The sequence below is a fragment of the Portunus trituberculatus genome, chromosome 41, assembly GCF_017591435.1.
Source record: "Portunus trituberculatus isolate SZX2019 chromosome 41, ASM1759143v1, whole genome shotgun sequence".
Taxonomy (NCBI): Eukaryota; Metazoa; Arthropoda; class Malacostraca; order Decapoda; family Portunidae; genus Portunus; species Portunus trituberculatus.
In genome coordinates this window covers 21,927,864-21,942,863 of record NC_059295.1, presented here as the reverse complement: position 1 = coordinate 21,942,863, position 15,000 = coordinate 21,927,864, and the positions used below count along the sequence as shown (strand labels likewise).

At 48.7% G+C, this 15,000-nt stretch overlaps 1 long non-coding RNA gene and 1 other non-coding gene across 2 annotated transcripts in view; both read right to left on the bottom strand.

Moving 5' to 3' along the window:
• Positions 1-15,000, bottom strand: part of LOC123517063 — a 176,072-nt gene that overhangs the window by 132,695 nt on the left and 28,377 nt on the right. The window lies entirely within an intron of this gene.
• On the bottom strand, positions 7,009-7,080 carry Trnaf-gaa. Its single transcript has one exon. It is a non-coding gene; the product is annotated as a tRNA-Phe (tRNA).

Genomic DNA, 15,000 nt, shown 5'->3' with positions numbered 1-15,000 from the left:
TGTGTGTGTGTGTGTGTGTGTGTGTGTGTGTGTGTGTGTGTGTGTGTGTGTGTGTGTCGAGGAGTCCCATCACTGCCACCTGCCGGACTGTCTTCTAGTGGGCAGCGTATGGGGGTCTTCAAAATTACTCCATAACCAGCACATTCCTCTCTTTGGTGACTCATACTGGCGCCGCATACGTACGGGCTGTGAATGTCGCGCTCGCACACACACACACACACACACACACACACACACACACACACACACACAAATAGAAATATAATACTTTTCCTTGACACTTAAAATGGAGGACTATAACAGAATGAGGACAACACAAAAGATATTATTGAAAAAGCTCCTCTCACATATAGACACACAAACACTGGCGCACGGAAAGCCAGAATATATGTTTTTATGTTCCCCGCCCTCCCCCAACCTACCCTATCCCCACCCCCCATCCCCATCGCTACCCTCCCCTCTTCCCCGCACACAAATGTTTGGATATGTTTAATACTCGGTCAAACCCGCGCTCTGCTTCCCCCTCGCTTCTCTAATATAAAAATCCCCCGCCAGACATAACTTAGCTCCTCCCACATCACTGCCCGTCACGGAGGCCCCGAGCTGCTGCCCCCCTCCCCCCTCCTCACTCCCACTCCCACTCCCACAACCGCCTCCTGCCCCTCCGCCATCACCCTACAGACGCTCCCACTCTCATTACTTCTTGCGTCCACCACCACTGTCACCACTGCCTTCTCCCTCCATTACCACCGCCACTACCGCGCTGCCACCACCACTGCCACCTTGTCTCGCTGCCGCCGCCATCCAGGCCTATTACCACAGAGAGCCACCACAGCTTCACTGGCCATTTTCACCACAGCCACCATGGCAGTGCAGTAAAAATAAATTTCCATTCCAACTTTGTTCCCCCTACACAGATAAAAATGTGCGTTTATCAGATATTTTTCGTTACATTTCTGAATGACATACGCAGGCAGGCTTTGGTGGTGGACTGAGCCCTCGCCAGTGCAGTGGGGGAAGGTTAGGGGTGGGGTGGTCCTTCCTTCACTCAGGCGTCGTCCTTCCCCTTCCTCCACCAGTGATGGACACGTGACACAAGTTTTCTCGCAGTCCATTCCATGCTCGTTTCTTACTTCATCACACAACACTTTTTGCAGTGCATCCTTCTCAACTTCGAGGTTTGGTGGCCGTCTCTCCTCAGCATCCTCTGCCATGAAGGCTTTGAGCAGCAGCAGTAGCAGCAGCAGTAGCAGCAGCAGTAGCAGCAGCAGTAGAAGTACCATCACTACAGAGTCAAGACAAAGTGCATTATTTCACATGTGCGCCGAAAAAATAAACGAAAGTTTATGGACCAACTCTTTTTTACAGTTTTAACATCCATATTGCATCATCTGCGTTTCTGCATCCAGAGGTCTTAAAGCCATTACAAAGACCGCTCCTTGTTACAAGAGAAGGAGCCAAGAGAATGACACTCAAACGATAAAACTAGCGAAGCCGAAATGTTCCCGCGAGCCTCCCGCGACAGTGCCTGAGGCGGCCACTTCACCGCAACACCAGGCGTGGCAAGGAAGCAGACGAGTCACAGGAAGACAAGATATGAAGCAAGGCAGTGAAGGGGAGGCCGAGTGGAGCGTAAAAAGGCAAGACCAGCATCACAGATCTGAGGGAGGAGGCGGCGGTGGCGGCGGCGCGGTGTGGAGTCACGGCACGCTCCTTGGGTTGGTCAGCCGTCATCTCCGGCGCTAATCTTTCGGCATGACACCAGCGTCGCCGCGTCTCAGAGGACTCCAACATAAAGCTAATTAAGTATTAATGGCCCTGATTTATGCCCACGCCTGTAAATGCAAATATGAAATATGAAAATGAAGATGAGTGCAATAAAAGAGATATATGGGTGGGCGCGGGCCATTCCCCTAAGCCGGCGGCCCACTCGTCATCTTTACTGCCGTCCGTCCATCACACCCTGACGCGCAGAGCTCCCGGGACCAGGCCACCAGAGGGGAGCCGCAGAGGGGAGCGCCGGCACCAACACCAGCAAGGGGAGAGCAAGAGAGAGGGAACTGCGGAGGGGGAAGAAGGGGAGCAAGAGGGGTAAGATTGGGAGCAGTAGGGAAAGGGAAAGGGGGAGTGTGAGGAGAAGGGATCAAAAGAGAAATTAAGCTAGATGGAAGAGAATGGGAGACGACAGCACTCAGACGAGGGTCGAGAAGTACAGAGGGAAGGGAGAGAATGGAAGGCAAAAAAGAAATGTGTACACAGACCTTACCTAAAGAAAACAGGCTAAAAGGAAACACAAGAAATACACAAAAAAAAAAAAGACAAAAGCGGAAACTGCTACAATATATTAGTACTGAGAGACAATGAGAGAACAGAAAGAGGCGGGAAAAGAAAAGAATTAACATAAGAAACACACACACACACACACACACACACACACACACACACACACACACACACACACACACACACACACACACACACAGAGTAAGGAGAAGAAACATAACATAAGCATAAGAGAATGAGAGAGAAGACAGTGTTCCATGCAAGGCGCTGCTTCACATTATGCGCAAATGAAAGAAGAAAAATGTGCATCAGGAAAGAACGTAAAGAGAAACAGACAGAAAAGGAAAGAGGAGAGGAAAAATACAAAGAGAGAGAGAGAGAGAGAGAGAGAGAGAGAGAGAGAGAGAGAGAGAGAGAGAGAGAGAGAGATTACTCACGTCAAAGGCTAGAAAAAATGAAGATGGGGCTACGAAATGAAAAGTGTATATCTTGATAGAGCTTAACTGTGATGAAGCAACGCGGAGCCCAGCAGGGAGTGTGCCGCGCGCGCGTGTATGTGTGTGTGTGTGTGTGTGTGTGTGTGTGTGTGTGTGTGTGTCACGAAACAGAGAAAGACACACACACACACACACACACACACACACACACACACACACACACACACACACACACACACACACACACACACACACACACACACACACACACACACACACACACACACACACACACACACACACACACACACACACACACACAGAGAGAGAGAGAGAGAGAGAGAGAGAGAGAGAGAGAGAGAAGCACAGAGACACACAGAAACACAAACAGATACACTGAAACAAAAACAAAAACAGAAAAAAAGAAACACACACACACACACACACACACACACACACACACACACACACACACACACACACACACACACACAGAAGAACAAGAAAGAGAGCAGTACCACCAGCAGAAGGCGAAGACGAAGGAGGAGGAGGGAAGGAGAAGGAGCAAAAGTGGTAATGAGAGGAGTGAAAGACAGGAGGCGTGAGAGACACTTCCCCGCGCGGCATGACCCAGCAGAAGGCAAGATTAGGAAGGGCTTGGTGGGAGTGACGGAGTGGCGACGTGAGATCTGGATGAGAGGAATGTTGATTAGGGGCGGGATTAGGATGAATGAAGGAGTGGTAGTGTGTGATCTGAGGAAGGATCAAGGAGGAGGAGGAGGAGGAGGAGGAGGAGGAGGAGGAGGAGGAGGAGGAGGAGGAGGAGGAGGAGGAGGAAGAGAGGGCAAGGAAGACGAAGAGGTGCACGCGAGGAAGAGGTGGTTGAGGAAGAGGAAGAGGTGGGTAGAGGAAGACGAAGGGTACATGAGGAAGAGGTGATTGAGGAGAGAAGAGGAAGAGCAGGAGGAAGATGAGGAAGAGCAGGAAGAAGAAGAAGAAAAGGAGAAGGAAACGGAGATGTAAACGATGATAACACGAGAGAGAGAGAGAGAGAGAGAGAGAGAGAGAGAGAGAGAGAGAGAGAGAGAGAGAGAGAGAGAGAGAGAGAATTACTCCATCAGAGATCGGAAAAAAAGGAGAAGGATAAGAAAAAGGATAAGAGAAGGAATTGGGCTAAGAGATGAGATGGGTGGTGGTGGTGGTGGTGGTGGTGGTGGTGGTGGTGGTGGTGGTGGTGGTGGAGAGGGGAGTGGGTGAGGGAGGCTGGGACGATGAGTGAACACAACGGTGGGCAGACTGTCGCTTTCCTACACATCGAGAGGCATTAGGCTTGCGGGGTGAGGCAGCGTGGGGGGAGGGGGAGGTTGGAAGGGAGGAAGAATGAGAGAATGAAGAGATTCTAACCATGTGTTGCAGAGAAGATTAATGAGGAGAACATATTGTCTCAAGGGCGCGTCCAGCCTTCCCGGAAGCAGCACGCCGCGGACATTCCTGCCGGCCCGCCATTCTGTTGGAGGCGTCACTGGGGAAGTAGCGGTGCTTTAATGTGCCGAGCTTTGCAGGGCTTCATCTTTTACATGCTGGAAACACAATCCAAGCTCCGAGACTTAAGAAAACTGCGGGAAGGCAGCAGCGGGATCCAGAGCGGCAGCAGGGTGTGGAGCCTCGCGCCGTGCCCCCAGAGAGTATTAGCGGCTGCTGCAGTTTTACCGCCAAAGTCGTTACCGGCGGCACCAGCGACCCGCCGCCGGAGATTAAGACGTAATCTACCCACCACAAATGTCCTCACAAAACGTCACAAAAACCAAATCTATACAAACACAACCCTGATACGGAAAAAAGAGCACTGCAGTATTGCTATGCACTTTTCTACTGTTTTTATCTGTCGTTAATGGCTCTGATATTCCTGAAGGCGGACAAGGAAGAAATTTCGCATCATTTTATACGGTTGAACTAAAAATGAGAATCACGAAGCAGGCGTGTTGATGACCCAGCGGGGAGGGGAGCACCAAGGAATGAAACTGCCACCGACGCTGAAAACACCAACTGTGTTAAAAAACAAATATGACCTTAAGACGATGCCACAAAATCATGACGCCCCTGAGAGCCACGATCCCAGGTGCAGGGGAGGCGGGGAAGGGTCTGGTGGCACTAACGGGAACCACCCGAGAGCACCTTGGGCTTAACCAGTCAAGAATAGTGATCTGTGGGGCAGGGCTGAGAAAGACCCGTCCCCAGACGACCCGGCTGAAGGACGGGATTGCCAGGCGGGGCGGCGCGGGATGGAGGCTGAAGGGATTGTGAAGGGAGAGTAAAGAGGAGTGAGGGGAAGAGTGGGTGAAAATGGACTGAGGGACGAACAAGTGAACGGATGGGTGCATGGATGAATGTATGTATAGATGTATGTATGTATAGATATATGTATGCAGGTGTCTGTACATGCTTGTGGCGGAGCGAGTGCATGAGTGATGGTGTGAGTGGCAGTGGAGTAGAGTGCTTACATTTATTACACTACATTACACTGATAACACATACCATGCAGTGTTCCTTCCACACTTTTATGGGTAAGATGCACTGACATGGCAGCCACCATAGCAACGAGAGGGCGTGATGGAAAGCCACCCAACCCTCAACCCCAGCCACCCCAGCCACCCCAGCCAGCTGACAACTACAGTAACCTGCAAGCTTCCTTCCCCTGTGGTTACAGGCATCAGATAATGTGAAAAACAACAACAACAACAACAACAACACACACGCACACACTCTGAGCACGTTCCGTAGGGTAACGTCTGGCTGTCTCGTCAGAACCTGCAGCAGATCAAACAGTGAAACACACACACACACACACACACACACACACACACACACACACACACGGCCCGGTAGCTCAGTGGTTAGAGCGCTGGCTTCACAAGCCAATGACCGGGGTTCGATTCCCCGGCCGGGTGGAGATATTTGGGTGTGTCTCCTTTCACGTGTAGCCCCTGTTCACCTAGCAGTGAATAGGTACGGGATGTAAATCAAGGAGTTGTGACCTTGTTGTCCCGGTGTGTGGTGTGTGCCTGGTCTCAGGCCTATCCAAAGATCGGAAATAATAAGCTTTGAGCTCGTTCCGTAGGGTAACGTCTGGCTGTTTCGTCAGAGACTGCAGCAGATCAAACAGTGAAAAAAATTACACACACACACACACACACACACACACACACCACTAGCATAACAGGACAAGAAGCGAGGCAACACACCTCCAGGAACTCAGCAGATGGTGTGGCGCTGGGCGAGGTGCTGACAAGAAGCTGAGCTCAACTTGACGAGGAAATGTGGTGTGGTGCATTTCATTCTTGTTATGTGACAGAAAGCACGTCTGGCAGTTGTCTCCTTTGCATTGCTTTGTGATGATAAACCTTAATAAAACTGTTGGTGTTATGAGTATTTGAAAAAAAAAAGTTAATACGGAATGCATAAAGGAATAAAAATAAACACATTATTTTGATGACGTTGAAATCATAGAATGGCTTAGTAGAGCAATCAGTGAAACTTCGACAAAACCTTCAGACACAAGTCCAAACTTATGATGGTGAGAAACCCTGATGGCGTAAGAAGGGCGCGTGGCGGCGGTGAGGGCGGCGGGGCGGGGCGGCTTCGGGAGGTGCCCGAGGCGCCAATGACACAAGGCAGCCTCCACGCAAAGCCCGGAAGTGGTTCTTTTTATAATCCAGAGACCTTCTTAAATGATTATGTCTTAAAAGTTGGCCGAGGAGGCTCGTGAGGGGCGCAGCGGGAGACTATCGTGAAATTTTAATCCCCGTCTATAATCCCCGACACGCAGGGGCCTCCCGCTAGACCTGCTCCGGGCACGTCTTGGAGCGGCCCCGCAGCTCAGGGCTACGGATTAGCATGGGAGTCACTTCAACTAAAAGCCGTGAGGCCCTCCACCCCTTCAGGAGGTCCCGACCCATCCCTGCGGCGCCCCGCCCACACCACACCCGCCATTCTCCTTGTGGTGGTGGTGGTGGTGGTAACAAAGATCTTTGGTAGTAGCAGCAACCACTGGAGCATTACTGAGCAAACTGCCTTACCGCTACGTGAAGCAGGCAAGGCAGGCACACACACACTCCAGAAACCGTTCATTTAGGATCATCTTCCCATTCTCTGACACACCATAAACAATAAAAAATGCATAAATAAATCAAAGTTACAGGATTGCTGATCAAATTTGTCCTTCACCTGCTTCTTTTCACTGGTCAGGGGATAATAACGGTCGCTGTAGCCTTTGGTGGACTAAAACTTCTGCCCAGACCCGGATTGAACCGGGGACCTTGAGATCTTCAGTCTAACGCTCTCCCAACTGAGCTATCTAGGCTCCTTATTGTTAACACCACCGATCCTTTGTATAATATCATACGTAAGGTTAACGTCAAATGTTTCTGGTTTCTGTTTCTTTGAAATAAAGTGAAGACACAAAGCTGCAGCAAATAGTGAACGCCAACCACCGCTGATGCCTCGCCTCGCGCCAGCAGGAGGATTGTGAAGATGATACGGTTGAAGGTAGCCAATACCAGCAATACTGATGACAACAATGTTTCCTATGATAATTATTATAACAACAACAACAACAACAACAACAACATCATCTGGACAAAAGAATGAATTAACTCAATAAACTCCACACCCAGCAAGGCATGGCAGGATGTGGATGGTGTTCCCACGTGCCGGCCAGACCCCCTCCCCTGCCTCTGTGGTCCCCTGCAGCTTCCATCCACTGGCGAGAATACTGCGCCGCCTCCCGCCAGCCGCAATGGATGTGCCCTTCACTCACCGACAAAGCCTAGACGCCTTCGTCCGGCTGCCACCCCGCCGAGCTTAATGTCCGCACGAGACGCCGGGCTCCGTCAGTGACTTTCCCCGGGATGACCGCCCCTGAGATACGAGCAAGCCGAGCGTCACCAGCACCATCAGACGCGGCCACGATGGACTCGCTCACCCTCAGAAAACTTCACCGTAATACTAGTACACGGCTCCTGCCTTACGCCCCCTCCTCCTCCCCCAGCCCCGCCAAGCATCCGTTAGCTACCAAAGATATCGAAAAAGAAACATCCAAAGCGGTCACTCCACATACACGCCCCATCAGACCCGCCCCGCCCCGCACCTCACGCCCCCAGCCCCCCCATGACCCTTCACCTCCTTGACCCTCACCAGCGGCCTCACTAAGCTCAATACAGATAAAAATGCGCCAACAAACGGAATGAAAGTAATATTGTTTGGTATATCATTAGCAAAACAATGAATCGTCTTACTTTAGAGCACCATCAAAATTAGAACTTGTAGAAAAAGGAATATACACCCACACACACACACACACACACACACACACACACACACACACACACACACACACACAGCAGACGAATGGCGCAACAGTCCTCCACATACGTAGGTCAGCCCTCACCAAACACAATGCTAACCTACCTTGTCCTTTACACGCTGCACACACCACACACACCATCACCACTGCGGCAACCCATCACGCACCACCACAGTCTCACTACCTCCCTGAACCCCATCACTCCCATCACCTCCACTTCTCTACACAACCACCAGCCTTCCCTCTCACTATACTGACCTCCTCAAACACTGCAACACCTCTCCCACAACACCAGGCTCACCACACACGCATCACCATTCCCCACAAACAAAATTTTGCACTACATCTCCCTGGTTCCTTCTGTCTAACACCTCCATCGCCACCCGGACCTTTCTGTCACTCCTCCAGCATCACCCACCATGTCAAACACATCCTACACCACACCACTTCACCACAACGAACATCACACCCACATTAGACAACTTCACACTTCTTAACAGAGTAACAAACATATTCTCTCTCTCTCTCTCTCTCTCTCTCTCTCTCTCTCTCTCTCTCTCTCACATAAGGTAAAGTAAAATGTAGTGAAGGTGTTGGTGGGTGAGTGAAGGCGGCGGCAGTGGCGAGGGCGGCAGCAGTCACCTCCTGTGATGAGGTTCTCGTCCCAGGAAGCAACACTGTCCGCACCCAGACAGATAATATATGTCACCTGATGGACCCTCACTGTCCTCCTCGCCAGCCCCTCCTCTCCTCGCACACCTCAATGCACAGACAGAGGCCACGTCAAACTCAGACAGTTACCAAGTTTTTCCAGTCTTCAATGGCGTCACCTCAACTATTGATCGCTGCAAATAATGCGAGAATCCTTCAATTATTACCAATTAAGGAAAAAAAAAGCAAAAAAAGCTGTTTACTGAATTTTCTAAGACATCTCTCCATTTTCTATGTTCACTGTGACATCTGCTAGTTGTCTGAGGAAGTAAAACTGTGAGGGATTCACGCGAAACATGAGAGAGAATTTTGCATAGTGAACGAGGCAGCATGTCACGTGTGATGAGATGGAAGAGGTTTGCAAATCTAAGGAAGTATGCAAGCGAAGCAGAGGATGAAGGTGGTTGATGGAGACCCTGGCAGACACCTCAAAACTAAACCGTCTTAGTATTGTACTTAGACATCACTAACCAACATATTCTCTCATAAATCTCTCAGCATCCCTTGTCCCTTAGCTGAACCTTTTAAATCACCAGAGACGAGACACAAGGACCTTCTTCTCCTGCTCGTCCTCCTCCCACCACGTCCCGCCAAACACAACACTTCACCCTACTCAGAGCCAGCACACACAGATACAAGTGCAGGCTGTCAGTATCCTCCACAGCACATTTTAACAACCCACTCACCCACTCACCACAAACCGTCCCAGCCGTAAATCTGTCACTTCTCACTCAAGCACCTCCCCGGAACACACTATCCACTCACTCACACACTCTCTCTGTGCCTAAGTCTTGTAATGTACACCACTAATATGTAAGTCTATCGAAGTTACTGTTGAATTATAACTTACAACTGTATTTTCGACAATTATTATTACTGTTGTTATAATTACGCCCATTATCATCATTAACCCCTTCAATACCACGCCGTGTTTTCATATTCCTTCTGGTTACTATTTGGTGATTTTATACAAGTTCAGAAACTTATGTGGGGGATTAAAATAGTGAAGACTGTGACTATTAATCTTCTAGCATCCACAGACTCTTGCTAATGTCAATAAAATCGTCTAATCACACCCAAATTAATGATAAAAATGCGTTCCAGTACTGAAGAGGTTAATACTATTTTCTTACACTCGTAGAAACACACACACACACACACACACACACACACACACACACACACACGGCGCCAACACCAGCACATTCACAACTACAATGTCCCTACAATTCATTCCGGACAGCGTCAAAAAGCAGGTCCCTCCCCCTGACCTGCCACTCACCTCCTCGGCCATGCATCTGAACCCCTCGCCAAGGGCCGCCCCTCGACGGCCAGACCCAGCCCTTTCCAAAGGCTTTAATCCACTAAACTACTCGCCATCACATTGGACAACAAGCTTAGCGCTGGAGAACACGTCAGGGCCATCAACGAGGCTGCCAGACGCCGCCCATGCTTCCTTCGCCGACTCATCACACTCCAGATCCAGCACGAGTCTGCCGGGGCCCAGTTGACCTCCAGGCTAAGAGTACACGCGCGGACAGAAGCTAGAACGGAAAAGTAGAAGAAAGTACCACACGCGCGGACAGAAGCTAGAACGGAAAAGTAGAAGAAAGTACCAATGAATTCAATGACACTAGTAAAAATGGAAGTAGTAGTAGTAGTAGTAGTAGTAGTAGTAGTAGTAGTAGTAGTAGTAGTAGTAGTAGTAGTAGTAGTAGTAGTAGTAGTAGTAGTAGTAGTATACTCTGTTCACGAACTTTATAACTTTTGTCCCCATCAGGTGGCGGCGTCCCGAGGTATGGCGAGAGTTTGACATTGTTTTGGTGACTCAATGATCTGCCGGACACCTGACTCTATTAAACCATGGTCTGCCCTTCACGTATTTCTGCTAATCCCTCGGTGTGTAGTAGTAGTAGTAGTAGTAGTAGTAGTAGTAGTAGTAGTAGTAGTAGTAGTAGTAGTAGTAGTAGTAGTAGAAGTAGTAGTTGTTGTAGCTGTTCTTAATGGTATTGTTGTCGTTGTTGTACCAATAGTGATAACTTGTAGATGGAGCAACATTGGTAATATCTTTCCTACATTTACGTAAACCCTCATCTTCAGCTCCGCCGCGGCCTTGACTGATGCAAAGGTGCTGTCCCCATTATGAAGTGTGTGTGTGTGTGTGTGTGTGTGTGTGTGTGTGTGTGTGTGTGTGTGTGTGTGTGTGTGTGTGTGTGTGTGTGTGTGTGTGTGTGTGTGTCATTGTCTCTGTCTCTGTCTGTCACCGCGCCATCACCGCCCCTCCCAAAGTCCTGGCTAAGGTGGTGTATCTCAGGCAAGGATGGTATGAAAGACATGAGCGGTGATGAGCTTATGGTAGTTACAACAGTGGTAGTGATAGTAATGGCGATGGTGATGGTGACAGTGGTGATGGTGGTGGTGAATCTAACAAAAAGTGGTGGTGTTAATGGTGATGGCTGCAAAAAATACTAGTAGTGGCACTTGTGATAATGGTGGTGGTAATGGTGGAACTGGTGATGATGGTGTTAATAGTGGCGATAATTGCGGGGAAGGTAATTGCAATGATGGTGTAGTAATGGTGGTCGTAGCGGTGATTAGGGTGAAGGTAGAAGGGGCGTGGTGATGGTGCTGGTGATGGTGCTGGTGATCGATGTGGTGATGTGACTGAGTGGTAGTAATGACAGTAATAATGGTGACGGTAGTAGCAGTGGTGGTGATAGTGGTGGTGACACTCAAATCAACACCATCTCCTAGCGAGGGATACGGAAAACGGAGAGAGAGAGAGAGAGAGAGAGAGAGAGAGAGAGAGAGAGAGAGAGAGAGAGAGAGAGAGAGAGAGAGAGAGAGAGAGAAAGTGGGAGGGGGAAGGGAGGGAAAAGCAAGGCAAGAGAAGATTGGAAGGAGGGAAGGAGGGAGGGAAAGGTAGGTGGGGAGTGAAGGGAGGGGAGAGGTTGGGGGGGGTGGGGCGAGAGTTTTCACTCCTCCGTGATTTATTTCTCCTTGCAGTTTTTTTTACTCCGCACTCGTAATATCAGAGTATGAAGTCGGCTCCCGTCGGCGAGCTCATATCATCATATTTACGAGCGCGTCCATTGGCTTTATCTGGGGAAATTATTCACAATAAGTCATATCCCTTTTCATTTTGTCTTGTGCGCGGCATTCATACACGGCGACGTACATCATTTTTATCGCCCCTCATTAAACATCATCTGGGGAGACCTTGTTTATTGGAACCTCCCTACTTCTCTCCTCCCCCGCGCCGCGTCTCCTCTCTCCTCGCCCTCCCCGCCTACATCAGCTACTCTCCGCCAGGGAAAATGTAAGGCGCCTCTGCTTCCCCCTGCAAATGTTTCACTAACGGTAAGTGATAGAGCGGGATAGAGTGACTGCGCTGCCTGGGACGAGCTCCTTAACGAGGGGAGGGAGGGAGGCGAGGAAGGGAGGAAAGGGAGAGAGAGGGAAGAAGGGGGAATAATCGAACAGTGATGGGGAAAATGAAGAGATAAACAAGGGAAAGACGTTAAACTATTTCTCAAACATGAACGTTCCCAAAAGTGAAGGTTTGTGCCCCGCGGTGTTCAGTGCGCGGTAAGGAACACATTGCTGCGGAGTTTATCTCTCTCTCTCATCTTTGAGCATCTAATAGAGTGTTACCTGTATCGCCCACTGTCTACTTACCTGTCTAAGCTATCCACTATAACCATTAACCAGTAACTAAACGCCCTATTAATTGCTTTCCCAAGAGTCTTCATCCTACAACTGTGCATGGGAACTCTCAAAGTACCAGAAGCCCATGCAGTTTCCGTGTTCGTGGTAACCCCTGACGTGTCTCCATAATCCTTCTGGTTACTATTTGGCGATCTTATACAGCTTCAGAAACTTATGTTGAGGATTGAAATAGTGAAGACTGTGGTCATTAATCTACTGACCTCCATAAACCCTTTCTAATGTCAATAAAATCGTCTAATCATACCTACACATGGTAAAAAAAAAAAAAAAAAAAGCGTACCAGTAATTTCAAAAATAGCTCTCGTCCTACAACTGTGCATGGGAACTCTCGCACCAGATGCCGAATCAATTTCCGTGTTTCTTTTGAAGCCCCTGACGTGTTTCCATATTCACTCTGGTTACTATTTAGTGGTTTTATATACAGCTTCAGAAACTTATGTGGGGAGATTGAAATAGCGAAGACTGTGGCTATTAATCTACTGACCTCCATACACTCTTCCTAATGTCAATAAAATGGTCTAATCGTAAACAAATCTCAAGGTAAAAATGTGTCCCTAGTATTGAAGGAGTTAAGAGAGAGTCATGATGAAGGCACACGATCCATCAAAGAGCCTTAACAAGCATTGCCAAACCTCATCACTGAAGGCTTCCCTTGTAACAACGCTTCCGTATTGCTACGTTCTTCATAGCTCACCTGTTGTCACCTGCTGTTACCTGTCCACCAAGACCACCTAAGTGTTTGACATGCACTGCCTAGACACCATTTTGTAGAGTAGGGGAAGCTGGCCAAGGGCAACAAGAAAAGAAAAAGAAAAGCCCCACTTGATTGCCAGTTCCCTAAATGATTAAAAGAGGGACAAATACACCATCACGGAAGAAACGGAATGATAAAAGGAATGAAGTAAGACCAAAAACAAAAAGGAAAGGAGAAATGCACACCTGAGTCATATTTTAGGGAAGAATGAAAGGCGAGTTTTGAAATGATCTTCGGAGGTGCATCACGTCACTTTCCCTCTCAGTCACATTTTTAACGAAGAATGAAATCTCTCTCTCTCTCTCTCTCTCTCTCTCTCTCTCTCTCTCTCTCTCTCTCTCTCTCTCTCTCTCTCTCTCTCAGCAAGACGCGATCATGGGCGGCGTCGTTTAGAGTTATATGAATGAAATAAACCAATGTCACCAAGAAACCACATGCATTAAAAATAGGAACATTTAATCTCACCTTCCTATATTATCAAAGAAAGAAAAAAATGTTAGCTATATGTCTAAGGAGGAGGAGGAGGAGGAGGAGGAGGAGGAGGAGGAGGAGGAGGAGGAGGAGGAGGAGGAGGAGGAGGAGGAGGAGGAGGAGGAGGAGGAGGAGAAGAAGAAGAAGAACGAAGAAGAAGAAGAAGAAGAAGAAGAAGAAGAAGACGAAGACGAAGACGAAGACGAAGGAGGAGGAGGAGGAGGAGGAGGAAGAAGAAGAAGAAAAAGAAGAAGAAGAAGAAGAAGAAGAAGAAGAAGAAGAGGAGGAGGAAGGGAAGAGCACGAGTAAAATAGATAGGCATATGGAAATACTAATGAGTTTATAAAGCGGGTCCCTTCTTGAAGAAAACGTTGCCACTGATATTTCCCTCACAGGTGTGAAGGAAGGAGAGAAAGATAAGGAAAAGAAAAACAATATGAAGGAAAACCAACAGAAGAAAACCAAAACAAAAATAAGATAAAGAACGAGAGCAAGAACAAACACGCTACGAAGAGCAGGAGGAAGAGGAGGAGGAGGAGGAGGAGGAAGAGGAGGAGAGAGGTGGGTGGCGTGCAGGCAGAGGAAGAGAGGCGGCAGTGATGGCCTTATGCAGGAGAATCTCATTACATCACTTCAGCGATCTCTTTAGTTATTGTCAGGGAAATTTAATGAGAATCTAATACGCTTCAAAGTGCGGCGACAGCGATCGATAAGTCCCTGTGGGTGTCGACCCTGGTGTCCCCGGCTGGCGGTGTCCTTTCTCCATTCATTCCTGACGCCAGCTTACCCTCCGTCGTCACCCCTTCCCTCCACCACGCATCCAGCTACACTACACCCGCTTCTCCTTGATTTTAGGGACATTTGATAGTTAACCTCTTCAGTACACCATGCCACGCTTTCATATTCATTCTGGTTACTATTTGACGATTTTATACAGCTTCAGAAACCCATGTCGGGGATTGAAATAGTAAAGACTCTGGCCATTAATCTTCTGACCTCCATAGACCCTTCCTAGTGTCAATAGAATCGTCTAATCATACCTAAAACTCAAGGCAAAAATGCGTCTCAGTACTGAAGGGGTTAAGTAATATTCACAACACTGCCTGCCTTCCGTCCCGCAAGTACTGTCCCCAAACTTCACACACCTCTAAGGAAAGTGGTGCATCTTTAGGCATTTACCTCACTGGGCTGGAAGTCAGATCCCCGCCTCCCTGTACCCCGCCCACCACACACGTCTCCCATCCCACCTCCAC